Below are 15,343 nucleotides of genomic sequence, written 5' to 3' on the forward strand. Positions count from 1 at the left end.
ATTAAATATTATCCTTCCTTCACTCATGCTAGTGAGCCATGTAGCAGAGCAGATTCCCCTCAATACAGCAGGAAGCTAGTTTGCAGATTCGTTTGAATCTCTTTAGTTAAGCAATCCAGTCTGGCTTGATCAGACTGCTGTCCCCTTTAATCCCTCTTAAAAGAATCAAGACACAAGAGCCTTTCCTTAAAAGTAACAAGAAGTTTACTCACATTCAGTTCACAGTACAATCTCTGAAGGCAGACTTTAGCTTGTAGTTTCGGAACATAGTGTGATTTCATCCCTTATGGGATTTGAGCCCATGTGCTGCTGGCTGAGAGCCAGCAGACAGCAAAATACATTCAGAGAACAGCATCAAGAGAACAAAATGGCTGCAGGAGTGCAGCATGGCATCAAGAGAGAGAGAGATGGTTGCATGACTCGGCTCTTTTATGGAGTCAGCCAGGGTCACACCCATCTCCCTAGTCACATACAGGGGGCGGACACTCCAGACCAGTGGAAGAGGAAGTTATACTGACTGGAGTAACATCCCCCTGCTTGTGCCCACTCTAGAGATACAAGGAATATTGTATTTGACTACTCCAATAGATTACGTCCCACAAGAACATTGTACTAGTGGATCTCTGGGTGGCTTGCAGTAGATCAACACAAGCTCTCAATTGTTTAACAACAACATCGTGGTAACCATTTGTGAGTCACTGGACTGTGAGATGTGTCCAGTTCTGGTGCTCAAAAATTATTTATTGGATAAGAATTATTTAATTCTAAGCACGTCTTTTTCACCAGGCTCATTTTGGTGGGTCTTGTTGTTTTAGTAAAAAAACAACAACAAAGTAGACCCCCCAAGACTAAAGCCTGATTACCCCTGATCTAAAAAAATCCATTCTTTTGGCAATCTTTAACTGTGAGCACAACAGGAGCTTTAAAAAGAGGGTAAGGATGGAGACAATCTACTAAAAAAAATCTTTTTGGTTTCTCTTTTTTTTCTATTCTTAAGTTCAGTTCTCCATGTTTCCAGATCAGTCTGAGATTTTTTTAAGTCCTCATGAAAAGCCATCATTATTCTAATATGAATTTATCCTAATATACATATGTTTGTATAAGTAAATTTGCTTAATATCTTTTTTTTTTGACAAAGCCATTTCCCTTAAAATAATTAATTTTTCTATGTTATTTACACCAATATGCAATATGCAAAAATGCATTTATAGGCATTTTTGTACAGATTGCTTGACATTGCACAGATTGATTGGCATTGCAAAAATCAGAGAAGTGCAAATTTTGAAGGATGGTTGTGTTTCAGTCTGCGTGTTGATTCAGAAAGCATGAATTAGGTAGAGTTGTCTTTGCATCACTGCTTTTTGACTATGGGAAGTCAATCAGATTTTTACACCCAGCCCCAGAAAAGAATCACTAATTTCCTCCAAGTACTTGCAGTTACATTTTCCCCCCTGGTGTGGAACCAGCCTCAAGATCCCAGCAAGAATGCAGTGAAAGTCTTTGCTGGGCTGACAGAAGAACCTCTCTGCATTTTTTGTTCTCCAGAAATGAGCTGAGTTTTGAAATAAATGGCTGTGATGGGTTAGTATGACAGCTCCAGCTTGCTCTCCAGAAGAAACTAGCTCCCTTGAAATTGCTTCCATAACAACTGCTACATAAATTCCCTCAATAATGAACCCCCCCTCCCCAAATAACAACAAAGAGAGTCTTGGAGATGATGGGAGAGAATTCGCTTGCCACAATCCATTTTGCTTTAATTAGAAGAGAAAGAAAAACGAGTGAGATGAGGGATGGACAGATCTATTTCTCTCCTGTTGCTGTCATTTTGATATGTGATCATTCTTGGGCCCCTTCTATCCTATTTCACATCAATCTATCATCCTGCCATTTCTAGAGGGATCTGATTGGCCACTGTGGGGAACAGAATGTTGGACTTGGTGAGTCTTCTGTCATTTGTTACAGGCGATGCTCAGCAAGACCTCAGAAGCCAGAAGTGGGTGGTGAATAATTCTCAGTGGTCAGAGGGTAGAACTTGGTTGCCCTGTAGAGGTCCTTCCTTCCTTTCTCCAGTCACTGTCAGGCTTCACAGAATCCGATCCCTCCCATGGTGGCAGCTAAGAAGTTGATAAACAAGAAGAGTTCTTACCAAGTCTTTTATTCAATATTCACAGAGAAATGCCGTCTCTCTTAGATAATGGCATTGCTCTGAGTAAAGTTCCACACGCTCCATCTCTCCTGTTCTACATCATCCTGATGCACACAGAAACCTATAAACTCAGCTAACTAGCCAGGCTAGAGGCCTTGTGCCTTATCTTGTGCTAGGAGCAGCTTTAGTCCCAAGGTTGTAAACAACATTCATAAGTGTCTACATTTGATGATGAGACGTGCTGTGCTCAAATGTCCTAACCCCCTCAGGTAGAAAGGAATGCAAAGAGACCACGTGCCATGGGGGCTGCTTAGAGAGAGAGTCCTTTGTTTCCTTACCTAATGAACAGGTAATGAAGGAAAGACCATACATGGTATAATTAGTATTGTGCTGTAACTTTAGATTGGAGGAAGTTTATGCATATGTATTGCTTTAACAGATAACACCCTTTTGGGCTTGCTGAGCTTTTGGAGAGTGATCCCACTGAGCCATTATTGCTAGCAATAAACACCCTTTGTTTTCTCACCGCTGCGTGGAGATTTCCTTCAGCCTCAAACGTTAATTTTGCTACAATCCCTGCGTCGGCTGATCTGAGCTTTCTGCCTCTGAGCTTTCTGTTCTCCTACTCTCAATGCCTGCCGGGTCCTGGGAGAGGGCGGTGTCAGGAATGCTTTCTAAAGACACTGAGTCTGTCGGCTGTCTCTCCCCTGGTGCTTCTTCTTCCTGCTGCTCCTCTCCCAATATTTCCCAGCTTCTCCCCTCTGCAGCCTCTGAACTATGACCTTCTGCAAGCCACCGTTCTAAATCTATACAGTCCTCCTCTTCTTAGGGGAGGTTCAAGAGAAGGGGGAGCATCCCCAGCATTCCTCCTCAGTCCAGTCCCTGACAGTGACTAGCAAAGGTTAGAGGAAACATGCAAAATAAGACAGACCATTGAAATTAATTTGTGTAGGTTGCAGGTTCCAGCTTTTCGCGTTGCAGAATGTGGGTTGGCAAAGGATTCTAATGGGTGTGTGTTTAAAGCATATATTCTGATATGTGAGGTCTTTTATTCTGGCATTGATTCAAAACAATTTTGGAACTCTTCCGTCTAACAGCCAAATAATATCTGAACTGCCTGGGGGCACTTTTTCACTAGCTGACATTAATTATATTTAAAGAAACACTCCTTCCGAAGCCTCAACCATTGTAATGTGTTAATTGCTCCCCAGGAACGGAACTCCTCAGCAAATGAGGCAAAAGGGGTTTCGATTCCCAAGACATTCCACTTTCATTTGGTTTGGGGAGGGCCTTTCCCACCCCAGCATGTTCTCAGAGCCCTCTCAATGGTGGAGATACATCAGAAAACACATGAGCCAAGTTTTCATTCCTCCCCAGCTTCATATTTATTCCTTTCCTCTTTTTGGATGCAGAAAAACTTCAAGTTAGCAGCATAGCAAGACTCTCTCTCTCCCCCCAACCCTGGTTGCTTCTTCTTCTAGGCAAATGTTGTAAAGAAAATGTGTATAAATAGAGCGGATTTGCACTTACGCAGTTGCCTATGAATAGCAGTTTTCTGCCAGATTAGACAGTGATATGAATAATGGGGATGAGCATCACATTGTTCTGAGGGAGGAGCACACACAGAAAGGAACAACAACCCAATGCAGCCAAATTCTCACTGCCTGCAGTGAGAGAACATCCCCGGGGTTATATGGCAGCAGACTTTCTCCTTTTCTGAGATCCCTGGGGGTGGAATGTCTTAAAACCTGGAGATCGATTTGGAAAAACCCGTCTTTGTCAAGATGGAGTTCCAGGAAAGAATATAAAATTGAAAAATCATTATTTCTGATTCCTCTTGTGCTTAATCCAAAGTTTTGGGGTGAGTAATGAGAGCAGAAAACCCACGAATTGAAAAATGCATTAAATGGAAACAGCCCCTGACTTCCCAGATGCTGCTGTGAATTGGGACTCACATTATTATTATTATTATTATTATTATTATTATTATTATTATTATACCCCACCCATCTGGCTGAGTTTCCCCAGCCATGCTGGGCGGCTCCCAACAGGATATTAAAAACACGATAAAACATCAAACATTAAAAACTTCCCTAAACAGGGCTCCCTTCAGATGTCTTCTAAAAGTCAGATAGTTGTTTATTTCCTTGACATCTGATAGGAGGGCATTCCACAACGACCGAGAAGGCCCTCTGCCTGGTTCCTTAGTTGGAGACAAGTTCTGTTGTGTCAGTCTCATCTTGGATAATTCCAGGCTGCACAAAAATACATTAAAGCCCCCTTTTTTAAAAAAAAAACACACCGAGAGCTGGAGGAATCAGAGTGGGTTTTGCTGTTGGAGAGGCTGAACAACTTCTCAGAACTGCAGCCTGGAAAGCCCGCTGAGCATTGCCAACAGACAGGTGAAACTCGGAAAATTAGAATAGAATAGTTTCACCTTTTAAGTTGAATTACTGAAATAAATGAACTTTTCCACGATATTCTAATTTTCCGAGTTTCACCTGTATCTCCTAAAGACCAGGGGAGAAAGAAACCAGGCAGCAGCAGGAAGGACCCCATTGCTGGGCCAGCCTTCCTGCAACCTCACACCCTCCAGATGTTGGACTCCAGTTCCCATCAGTCCCATGGTCTTTGCATGCAGAAGGTCCCATGTGCAAAGCCCAGGATCTCCAGGAAAGACTGGGAATGCCCTCTGCCTGAAATCCTGGAGAGCTTCTGCCAGGCAAGGTAGACAATACTGAGCTAGATGAACCAATGGCCTGGCTCAGTATAAGGCAGCTCCCTATGTTTGCTTGACAGAAGCTATAAAGCCAACAACATCTGGAAAGTACCAAATGGGAAGGGGTCTGCTCTGGATCCACACATGGGTTACTCTTTTTGGCATCTGGTTACAAGAGGGAAGGAGGGTTCTCAACCCTGCTTCATGGCTTCTTCTAAGGCTTTGGCTCTGTTCTGCCTCCCAGGAAGGGATTCTTCTGCAGCTGGGACAGGGCAAAAACCAACACCTGCCTGCCATGTTTACATTCGCATTGAGGAAGCACCAAGAAGCCACAATGGACAGAATGCCATAAGGTGTCAGGGACTGGGCAGAGGAGGAGTGGTGGAGACCGCCTCCCCATCCTGACCCTTCCAGGGAGGAGGAAGAGGAAGACGGTATAGATTTACGACCATGGTTTGTGGGAAGTCACAGCTCAGAGGTAGATGAGGGGGAAAGTTGGGAAATCATGGGAGAGGAAGAGGAGGAGGCAGACATCTGAAGGCAGCCCTGTTTAGGGAAGCTTTTAATGTTTAATAGGTTGTTGTATTTTAGTGTTTTCTTGGATGCCGCCCAGAGTGGCTGGGGAAACCCAGCCAGATGGCTGGGGTATAAATAATAAATTATTGTTATTATTATTGTTGTTATTATTGTTGTTGTTGTTGTTACCAGAGTGGCAGCTGGCTGACATAGTGTCATTAGAAAGCATCCCGGACCCTCCATCTCCCAGAATCTGGTGAGCCTTAAAAGTAGGAGAGCAAAGAGCTCAAAGACAGAGGGCGCATAGCAGCACCCATAGAAGTGATGAATGAGGATGTCGGAGAGACAGAGGGTGGAGATTCACTCGGGACAATGCCAAGAGACTGGGTTCTATAGTCTCTTTTTGTAAAAAAGGATGGTAAAGAAACTTTCCCTTGTCTTTATACTTTCCTAGAGTCGCTGACAGCATCCTGACATAAGGGGAGAGAAGTGAACTCCAGTTAAACTTGTTTGAAATATGCACCTGCTGCACCGCGAGGAGAATCTTGTTAAGTATAGTAATTTAATTCACTGAAATTGTAAGTGCTTGCATGCTTTACTATGTGTTTAAATTTGATTGGTTGATAACTAAATTCTAGATAGTTCTCTAGTAGTTTGCATGTGAAGGAGAGACTTCACATTTTATTTGAAGTGAGATGACTGTGTTTTAGAATCCACTGTGAACGCTGCTAAGTTGAATAGAGTGTTCGAGTGCTTCTTCTCTGCTTGAGGGAAAGGGAGCAAAGCTGAAGGAAAAGGTAAAAGTGGAAATCTCTCACAGCAGCTGCAAGACATGGCCTAATGGAGATACAGAAGGCTGAAATTGCTGAGCTCTGGAAAGGGAGGAAAATACAGTTGTTTAGAAGTTAGAAGAAGAGACTGTAAGCCCATGCTTGTATAAGCATGTGACTGTAAAGATTATGATTTAATTCATCTGTAAGTTTCTGCAAGTAAAGTTTTTGAATGTTAAAATATATTTATTTATTTGAAAACGTGTATTTAAATGTGTATCTAGATTTTCAAGCCGGCTTACAAAAGAGAACCATAAAACAGATCAAAAACATTAGAAATAAAAGCAATTATCATAGCAACAATAAAAATACAAAAATCAGTAGATATAAAATCAATTAAAAACCTGGGCAATTTTTTTGGGAAAATGTCTAAAACATGGCTCTCTGGGCAACCCAGTCAGGTAGGTGGTGGCATATAAATAATAATAATAATTATTAGGAAAGCCTTGACATTGACAAGTCTTGGCATTGGTTTAATTTCCAAAGCAGATTGTCAGTCATATATGAATAATAATAATAATAATAATAATAATAATAATAATTTATTTATACCCCACCCATCTGGCTGGATTTCCCCAGCTACTCTGGGCAACACCCAACCGAATATTAAAAACACAATACAGCATCAAACATTAAAAACTTCCCTAAATAGGGCTGCCTTCAGATGTCTTTTAAAAGTCGGATAGTTGCTTATTTCCTGGACAACTGATGGGAGGGCATTCCACAGGGCAGGTGCCACTACCAAAAAGGCCCTCTGCCTGGTCTGAGCTTCTTAACTGTGTTTTTGCTAATCTTACTTCAACAAATGTGCCTGCGATCAGAGCACTGACATTCTCAAAGGTATCTTTTTCAGCGTCTCTGGGACTTAAATCCAGCCTGAGAATGGGACCCAGTAAAGCCCCGGTGTTTTCTTCAATTACAGAATGGAATGAAGCTGGGTGGCATCAGATCCTGTGACTGGTAAGGAGGGTGAAGCCTTTGGGTTAACAAGGTAAAGGGGCCCCTGACCATTAGGTCCAGTCGTGACCGACTCTGGGGTTGCGGCACTCATCTCGCTTTATTGGCCAAGGGAGCCGACGTACAGCTTCTGGATCATGTGGCCAGCATGACTAAGCTGCTTCTCGCGAACCAGAGCAGTGAAAGGAAACGCCGTTTACCTTCCCGCTGGAGCAGTACCTATTTATCTACTTGCACTTTGATGTGCTTTCGAACTCCTAGGTTGGCAGGAGCAGGGACCGAGCAACAGGAGCTCACCCCGTTGCAGGGATTCAAACCTCCAACCTTCTGATCAGCAAGTCCTAGGCTCTGTGGTTTAACCCACAGCGCCAAAAATGTGACTTTCTGCTTCTCTCTGGTGGACAGAGCAGAACTGGCTGCTTTCTGCGTTTAAGCCCCAGCAACTCACCTGAAAAAATACTACAGGACCCCTGGCATGCTTATGGGTTGCTGGTGACCACTATGAGTATTTGTTAACCTTCACTTCAAATTGGATCTCAGGTCAAGGTCCCACCAGGCATTATTTCAGGCCAAGCAAGTCACCCGCACCATTAGCTCTCTCCGTAATGGGAAGGCGATTCCTCAGTGGACCATTGAGCTGCAATGCATGTCAAGGTAATTGCCAATTAAGGAGACCCTGAAATGCTGGCACCATAGTCTGCCAAGACGACTCACGGGGATCAACTAAGCAGTGTGATCTCATCCCATTTCACTGGTGCTCTGTCGTAGGCCTATGCCCCCCTGTTTTGTGTGGATTTTTTTTAAAAAAAGAAAGCACACAAGTGCACATTTAAGTTGCACACACACTTTTTACATAAAATATGCTTTTTTTCCCTTCAATGCACTTTTCCACAAAACGCACATTTTAAAATGTAATTTCTCTGTACGTTTTACACACCAAAACTGCATCAAAAAAATCTTGGAGGAACGTGCAATCTGAGTGGGTGTTGTTGCATCTGAATCTGCAAGCAAGTGTTGGGTCAGGTCAGTCTGCTGCAGAAAAACAAAAACAAAACAGAGAGATTAATTTCCTCTTCCACCTCTGCTGACAAGTGGGAATGACAGAGAATTCTGACGAAAATTGGAACAGGAGTGGAAATGGCGAGTGTTCACTTATTCATACCATGTCTGGTATAGAAATCAATCCAGTGAATTTTTTTGGTATTTACTGGTTGTCGTTGTTGTGAGGATTTGTGATGATCACAATTACAATTGTTGCCTTCACCCCAAAGTCTCAGGGTAGGTTACAGCGATTAAACACAATACAGTGGTACCTCGGGTTAAGAACTTAATTCGTTCTGGAGGTCCATTCTTTTTTTTTTCTTTTTTTTTAAAGATATTTATTAAAATTTTCAATTTTTATACAAACAAAAAACAAACAAACAAATTAAAAAGACATATAGTTCGTAATACTTAATTTTCAATAACATATTTCTCTGACGTCCTCATACCTCCCCTTCTTGTAGTCCAATTCTAATTATTTGTTTAGCAAATCCTTATCTCAAAGCATTACAGCTTATAAAAGCACCTTATTTTCTATCCAACATCTTAAGTTATTATAACCTTAAATTTTTACTTATAAAGAACCATTTTTTCATATTCCTTTATACCATTACAGCTAGAAACCACTTAATTTCAATCCAGCATCATTCAACATTCCTTAATTTTACAATATTTCTATAAGTAGTCCTTAAATTTTTTCCAATCTTCTTCTGTCGACTCTTCTCCCTGGTCACGGATTCTGCCAGTCATTTCTGCCAATCCCATACAGTCAATCAGCTTCATCTGCCATTCTTCCAGAGTGGGTAAATCTTGCGTCTTCCAATACTTTGCGATGAGTATTCTTGCTGCTGTCGTGGCATACATAAAAAACGTTCTATCCTTCTTCTGGAGGTCCATTCTTAACTTGAAACTGTTCTTAACCTGAGGTACCACTTTAGCTAATGGGGCCTCCCACTGCCGCCACACAATTTCTGTTCTCATCTTGAAGCAAAGTTCTTAACCCGAGGTACTATTTCTGGGTTAGTGGAGTCTGTAGCCTGAAGCGTCTGTAACCTGAAGCACCTGTAACCCCAGGTAAAGGTAAAGGGACCCCTGACCATTAGGTCCAGTCGTGACCGACTCTGGAGTTGCAGCGCTCATCTCGCTTTATTGGCCGAGGGAGCCAGTGTACAGCTTCTGGGTCATGTGGCCAGCATGACTAAGCCGCTTCTGGTGAACCAGAGCAACGCACAGAAACACCGTTTACCTTCCTGCAGGAGTGGTACCTACTTATCTACTTGCACTTTGACATGCTTTTGAACTGCTAGGTTGGCAGGAGTAGGGACTGAGCAACGGGAGCTCACCCTGTCGTGGGGATTCGAACCGCCAGCCTTCTGATCGTCAAGTCCTAGGCTCTGTGGTTTAACCCACAGCGCCACCCGTGTCCCCGTAACCCGAGGTATCACTGTACTAAAAACATTTGAAAACAAAATTCCAGAAATAAGGTTGGTCCTGAAAATATACTTCTCAAGTGTCAAAAGTTAGGGTAAAGTAGTGTGTCTTCCGCTTTTGCTGGAAACAATACAATGAAGGTGTAAGACACACCTTTACAGGGAGGGAGTCCCACAACTTAGGGCCTGCCACAGCGCAGGCTCTCTCCTGGGCTGCCACCCCACAAGCTTATGAGGACAGAGGAACTACATCTTAGCATCTGAGAGACTACATAGGGAAGGAAGTGGTCTATTAGGTATTTGGGGGCCTGAATCAAGGGTCTGGAAACTAAGTCTTACGAGAGCGCTTGAAGGAGCTGGGTACAGTTAGCCTGGAAAAGAGGAGGCTGTGAGGAGATATGATAGACGTCTGCAAATATTTCAAGGGCTGTCACATAGAAGATGGAGTAAGCTTGTTTGCTCCTGCTCTGGAGGGTAGGACTCAAACCAATGGCTTCAGGTTACAAGAAAGGAAATTTCAACGAAACAGTCGAAAAAGCTTTCTGACAGTAAGAGCTGTTTGGCAGTGGAAGAGACGCCCACAAGAAGTGTGGACTCTCCTTCCTTGGAGGTTTTTAGGCAGAGGTTGGATGGCCATCTGTCAGAGATACTTTAGCTGAGATTCCGGCATTACAGGGGGTTGGACTAGATGACCCTTGGGACCCTTCCAACTCTAAGATTTTACAATTCTGTGAGACATTTGGTGCACCAGCAATATGCATTTGATTACATTTTCGCCCATTTGCACTGTGCTTCCTTTGCACTGAGATGCATGGGATGGAATAATGTAATGACCAGGTAAGTTATGTAATTAGATAAGTTATGTAGTTTTGCCACAACAAGACATATACCGTATTGGCCTGAATATAAGCCTTGTTTTTTTTCCAAATTCTGACAGTGAAAAGTTAAAAGTGCTGCTTAAATTTGCGACCTTACAAAAATTGGCTTTTACGATATCGCTGCTAAAACAGACATACGGTAAAACGGAACGGGTGTGAGTACCTGCGGAATTTTATGGGAGCAGCTTATATTTGGGTATTCTCTTTTTTCTTTCTCCCCCTTGAGTTTTAAAGGTGTGGCTTATATTCGGGCCAATACAGTAATATAGGTTTTGGTGGAAGGTGAATTGCAGCTGAATGGAAGCAGTGCTGCATGCAGTGAATATGGAGCAGATTATCCGATTCAGAGTCCAGACTGTAGATGGAAGACACAGAGAGTGGCCAGATGTTCTCTCCTGCTGTGAACATGGTTTTTGGAGCTGCTGAGCTGTGTCTTTAGCTGCCCCTTTGACCACAAGAAAAGCTAGACCATCTCATAAGTGAGTGTTAAGGAAGGCAGGAAGGTAGGTTAAACAGAAATCTACAACAGAGAAGGATCAAAGGAGCGGGGAAGAACCCTAAGACTAGCAGCTAGTGTGTGTGTATGTATGTGTGTTTTCCAAGTCTTCTGCAAAATACAAACACAAACAGCTCTTCAGTTGTCATCTGTCAGCTTTCCAATTGTAGCTGCAGAGACAGGGCAATTTACTCCTGTGGGCTCACATGCATCAGGTCTCTAAAGTAGAAGTTAATTTCAGCTGTTCACAAAAAAAAAATATGAAGATTCTGGGAGTTCGTGGAGAGACGTGGTGTGGACAGTTGATAGTCTCTGACATTAACCTGAATATTTGATAGAGTAGCATTTGACCACATCAAGGGAGGACAGAAGAGTCTCTCCCCGAGCTCAATAAATAAGAAACACGGAAGGAAGCAGCTTGATCTCCCTGTGTCCACAGAGTAACAACACAGTGCTCATGGTTGAAAGCTGAGTTTTCTCTTGAGAAGATCAATCAAAAATCGCAAGAGCCCTGCAGGTGGATCAGACCAAAGACCGTCTAGTTCTGTATTCCCATGGTGACCAACCAGATGACTTTGGGTAATGGCTCTGCTATGGAAATACTTCAAGGCAGAAATCCAGAGACCTGCTCAGCAGAGAGAGAAGGAGGGGGAGACTAGCTTTCCATATGTGTGTGTGTGTGTGTGTGTGTGTTTTTATTGGTTTTCATACATATATCATCATTATTCAACTTAACCAAACAATTGTTTTATTAATTCCCCTTACCCCCTTGGCTTTCCTCCATTTACATTTCTGGTTTGTTAAACCACTTGTTGCATTCTGCTGCTTATATATAGTAGTATATTATCACATTACTGTCTTTCTTGTTCTGTCTAATTGCATTCTGTATGTTTATTTAAACCTTGCCAAAGAGTCCATACTTTTACATTGTTTCTGCAAATATGTTACAAAAGGTTCCCATTCTTTTCCAAAGTCACTATTTATCTTTTTCACACACTTTATCTGTCAATTTTGCTAATTCTGCATATTCCATCAACTTTTCATGCCATTGTTCTTTGGATGAAATATCTCCCATCTTCCAGTTTTGTGCTATTAAAATTCTTGCTGCTGTAGCTTTTCATATTTTTGAATTAAGGCCATTAAGTCCAGAGTCTCTAAAATTGCCTGACTGCCTTCACTGCCTCTGGGAAACCCACAAGCGGAACAAGGGAACAGCTCAGTGACAGAGCATATTCTGTGCATGCAGAAAGGCCCAGGTTTGCCACACACACCTCACATCTCCAGGTGAGAAAAAAGTAAAATAAAGGAGCCTTGGATGGTTAAGTCCAGTCAAAGGCAACTATGGAGTTGTGGCACTCATCTCGCTTTCAGGCCGAGGGGGCCAGTGTTTGTCCACAGACAGCTTTCCGGGTCATTTGGCCAGCATGACTAAACTGCTTCTGGCACAACAGAACACCATGCCGGAAACCAGAGCACAGGGGAACACCATTTACCTTTCCGCCACAGTGGTACCTATTTATCTACTTGCACTGGTGTGCTTTCCAGCTGCTAGATTGGCAAGAGCTGGGACAGACAATGGGAGCTCACTTGGTCATGGGGATTTGAACCACCACCTTCTGATCGGCAAGCCCAAGAGGCTCAGTGGTTTAGACCACAGTGCCACCCATTTCTCCAGGTAGGCCCACTTAGCTCAGACCAATTCCAGTAACAGCAGGTAAAAAGATGAAAAACCAACAGCACAGCTTTCCCCCATTAACTCACTTCTACAAAAAGAAACACGTTGCATGTGTACCATACATTTAAAGCACCCAGTTTTCCCCAGAGAACCCTGAGAAGTGTAAGGGGGCTGAAATCCCCCCCCCAGCTACAATTCTCTGAATCCTTTAGCAAGGTATTCCCCTTCCCAGGAAACTCTGCAAACTGTAGCTCTGAGAGGGGAGTAGTGGATCTCTTTAACAACTCTCAGGACCCAGAACAAACTCAACATCCCAGGATTCTTTGGAGGAATCCATGTCTGTTTAAAGTGGCATGATTTTGCTTTAAATGTGTAGTGCAGATGGGGCCTTTAACTCTTAATTTTTTAAAAATTTGTAGCCTGCTCAGTTTTAATTTGCAATATGTAGCTGTGTTTTTAGGTAGTTTTTACAAACCATTACTGAATGTTGCTGGGTTTTTATTGTTTTCATGTAACTCAAGAGATTATTATTGTGTGAAGCAACAGATAGATAGATGATAGATGATAGATGATAGATAGATAGATAGATAGATAGATAGATAGATAGATAGATAGATAGATGATAGACAGATAGACAGATATTTAAAATAAAGAAACGGCAACAACTCTCTGGGTGACTGGGAGCTATAGCTCCCTACTGCCATCTGCTGACTACTTTAGATGAGACCAAAAAAAATATCTCCCAAAGGGGCTGGGAGGCTGTGGGGAGAAATATTGGTGCTAATTAGGGACTGGAAGGAGAAGCAGAGCTACCCCGAAACTGGCAAAACAAAGCTGCTTGTTGTTTGCTAAGAAAATAGCTTCTTCTTTTTCAAAGAAAATAAATACTCTCCCTCAGGTCATATCTTCACAGTCCTCATGAAACCAAAGAACTCCACCAAAGTCCTGAGTCTTTATAGGGCCTGGATAAATCCTATTGGACCTTGAAAATCACCTGACAATTGCCCAATCCCTTAAGTGCAGCTCCTCAAGAGGGAGCAAATCAACCATCTCCTTGTTTCTAGGGTGATTTCCTTGTTGTCATGGGGATGCAGAGTGATGGGGACTCCTGGGATGGGCTGCTAGAGGCTGATTTTAGATCTCCAAACCCACGGCTTTGGAGGAGGAGTGTACAGTGGTACCATGGGTTACAGACGCTTCAGGTTACAGACTCCGCTAACCCAGAAATAGTACCTTGGGTTAAGAACTTTGCTTCAGGATGAGAACAGAAATCGTGTTCCGGCGGTGGTGCGGCAGCAGGAGGCCCCATTAGCTAAAGTGGTGCTTCAGGTTAAGAACAGTTTCAGGTTAAGAACGGACCTCCAGAACGAATTAAGTTCTTAACCCGAGGTACCATTGTATTGTCTCCAGAGATATACAGCTGGAGGAAATTCATAATCATCCCATGCAGAACAGCAGTCCTGATCCAATTCGCCCCTCCCTACGAAATAAAACCCCACATACACTTGCTTTTCAGGCTAAAACAGGTCTCAGCAAACTTTTTCAGCAGGGGACCAGTCCACTGTCCCTCAGACCTTGAGGCGGGCCGGGCTATATTTTGAAAAATATAAATACCCTGCAAGCCGGTCCCACAGCTGCCTCCGGACCTGGAGAAGGAACGCTCTCTGCACGTGCTCAGGAGCACTTCTCGGCGTCGCCTGCTCAGTGGCGTTGTTGATAAGCAGCAGCCGCTCCATTGGCCCATCCCTGTGGAGCTCCCAGGTGGCATGCACCACACACTGCGGCCTGTTGTCCGAGGCCAAGTCAGCGGGCAGGCTGCGCACACGGAGCGCTGGGCAGGCCCCTCACAGCTCACCCTCCAGCTGCTCCAGTGCAGCCACCAAGCACACCAGCAGTGCAGAGCCGGGCACCAGGTGCGGGGCCAGCAGGGGCACCAAGCTCTGGCTGAAGCCCCGCAACGTGCCCGTCATGATGCCCATGGCACGGCCCAGACCTGCCGCCCACCAGCGTCTCTGTCCATGGCCACGCCAGGTTTACCTCAGCACATGGGCAACGAGGCTTCAGATTGGCTGCAGGAGCGTCAGCGTCGCAGCCCACCCAGAGGCATCTACGGCTTTGGATAGGCTGCAGGAACCGTGCCAGTGTCACGGAAGTCAGTCCCTGTGAGGCAAGGCATCCGCGGCAGTGCCAGTTTACCTCAGTGCGCAGGGACTGACCGAGCGGGCGGCAGGGTCCGCGGGCTGGATCTACAAGCCTGGTGGGCCACATCTGGCCCCCCGGGCCTTAGTTTGCTGACACCTGGGCTAAAAGGTATCTCAGGCGATCTGACCGTGGATGGTTCACATCACATTTAGTTTGGCCGTAAAATATTAGAATAATTGGCACCCACCCCAGTGACGGAGCAGGGTGTGGGGACCATAGCTGTCAACTTTTCCCTTTTCTTGCAAGGAATCCTGTTAGGAATAAGGGAATTTCCCTTTAAAAAAGGGAAACATTGACAGCTGTGGTGGGGATGATCCACCCAAGGGGCGGGGCGATCCACCCACAGGGCCGATGGACGCGGCTGCGCAATCCTCCCCAGGGAGCAATCTCGGCACAGGGGGGCTGAACATCACCCCTCTTCAGGCTGAAGGGGGTTGACATTTGGCGCCCCCC

Source organism: Podarcis raffonei, chromosome 15 (genome assembly GCF_027172205.1).
Source record: "Podarcis raffonei isolate rPodRaf1 chromosome 15, rPodRaf1.pri, whole genome shotgun sequence".
Lineage (NCBI taxonomy): Eukaryota > Metazoa > Chordata > Lepidosauria > Squamata > Lacertidae > Podarcis > Podarcis raffonei.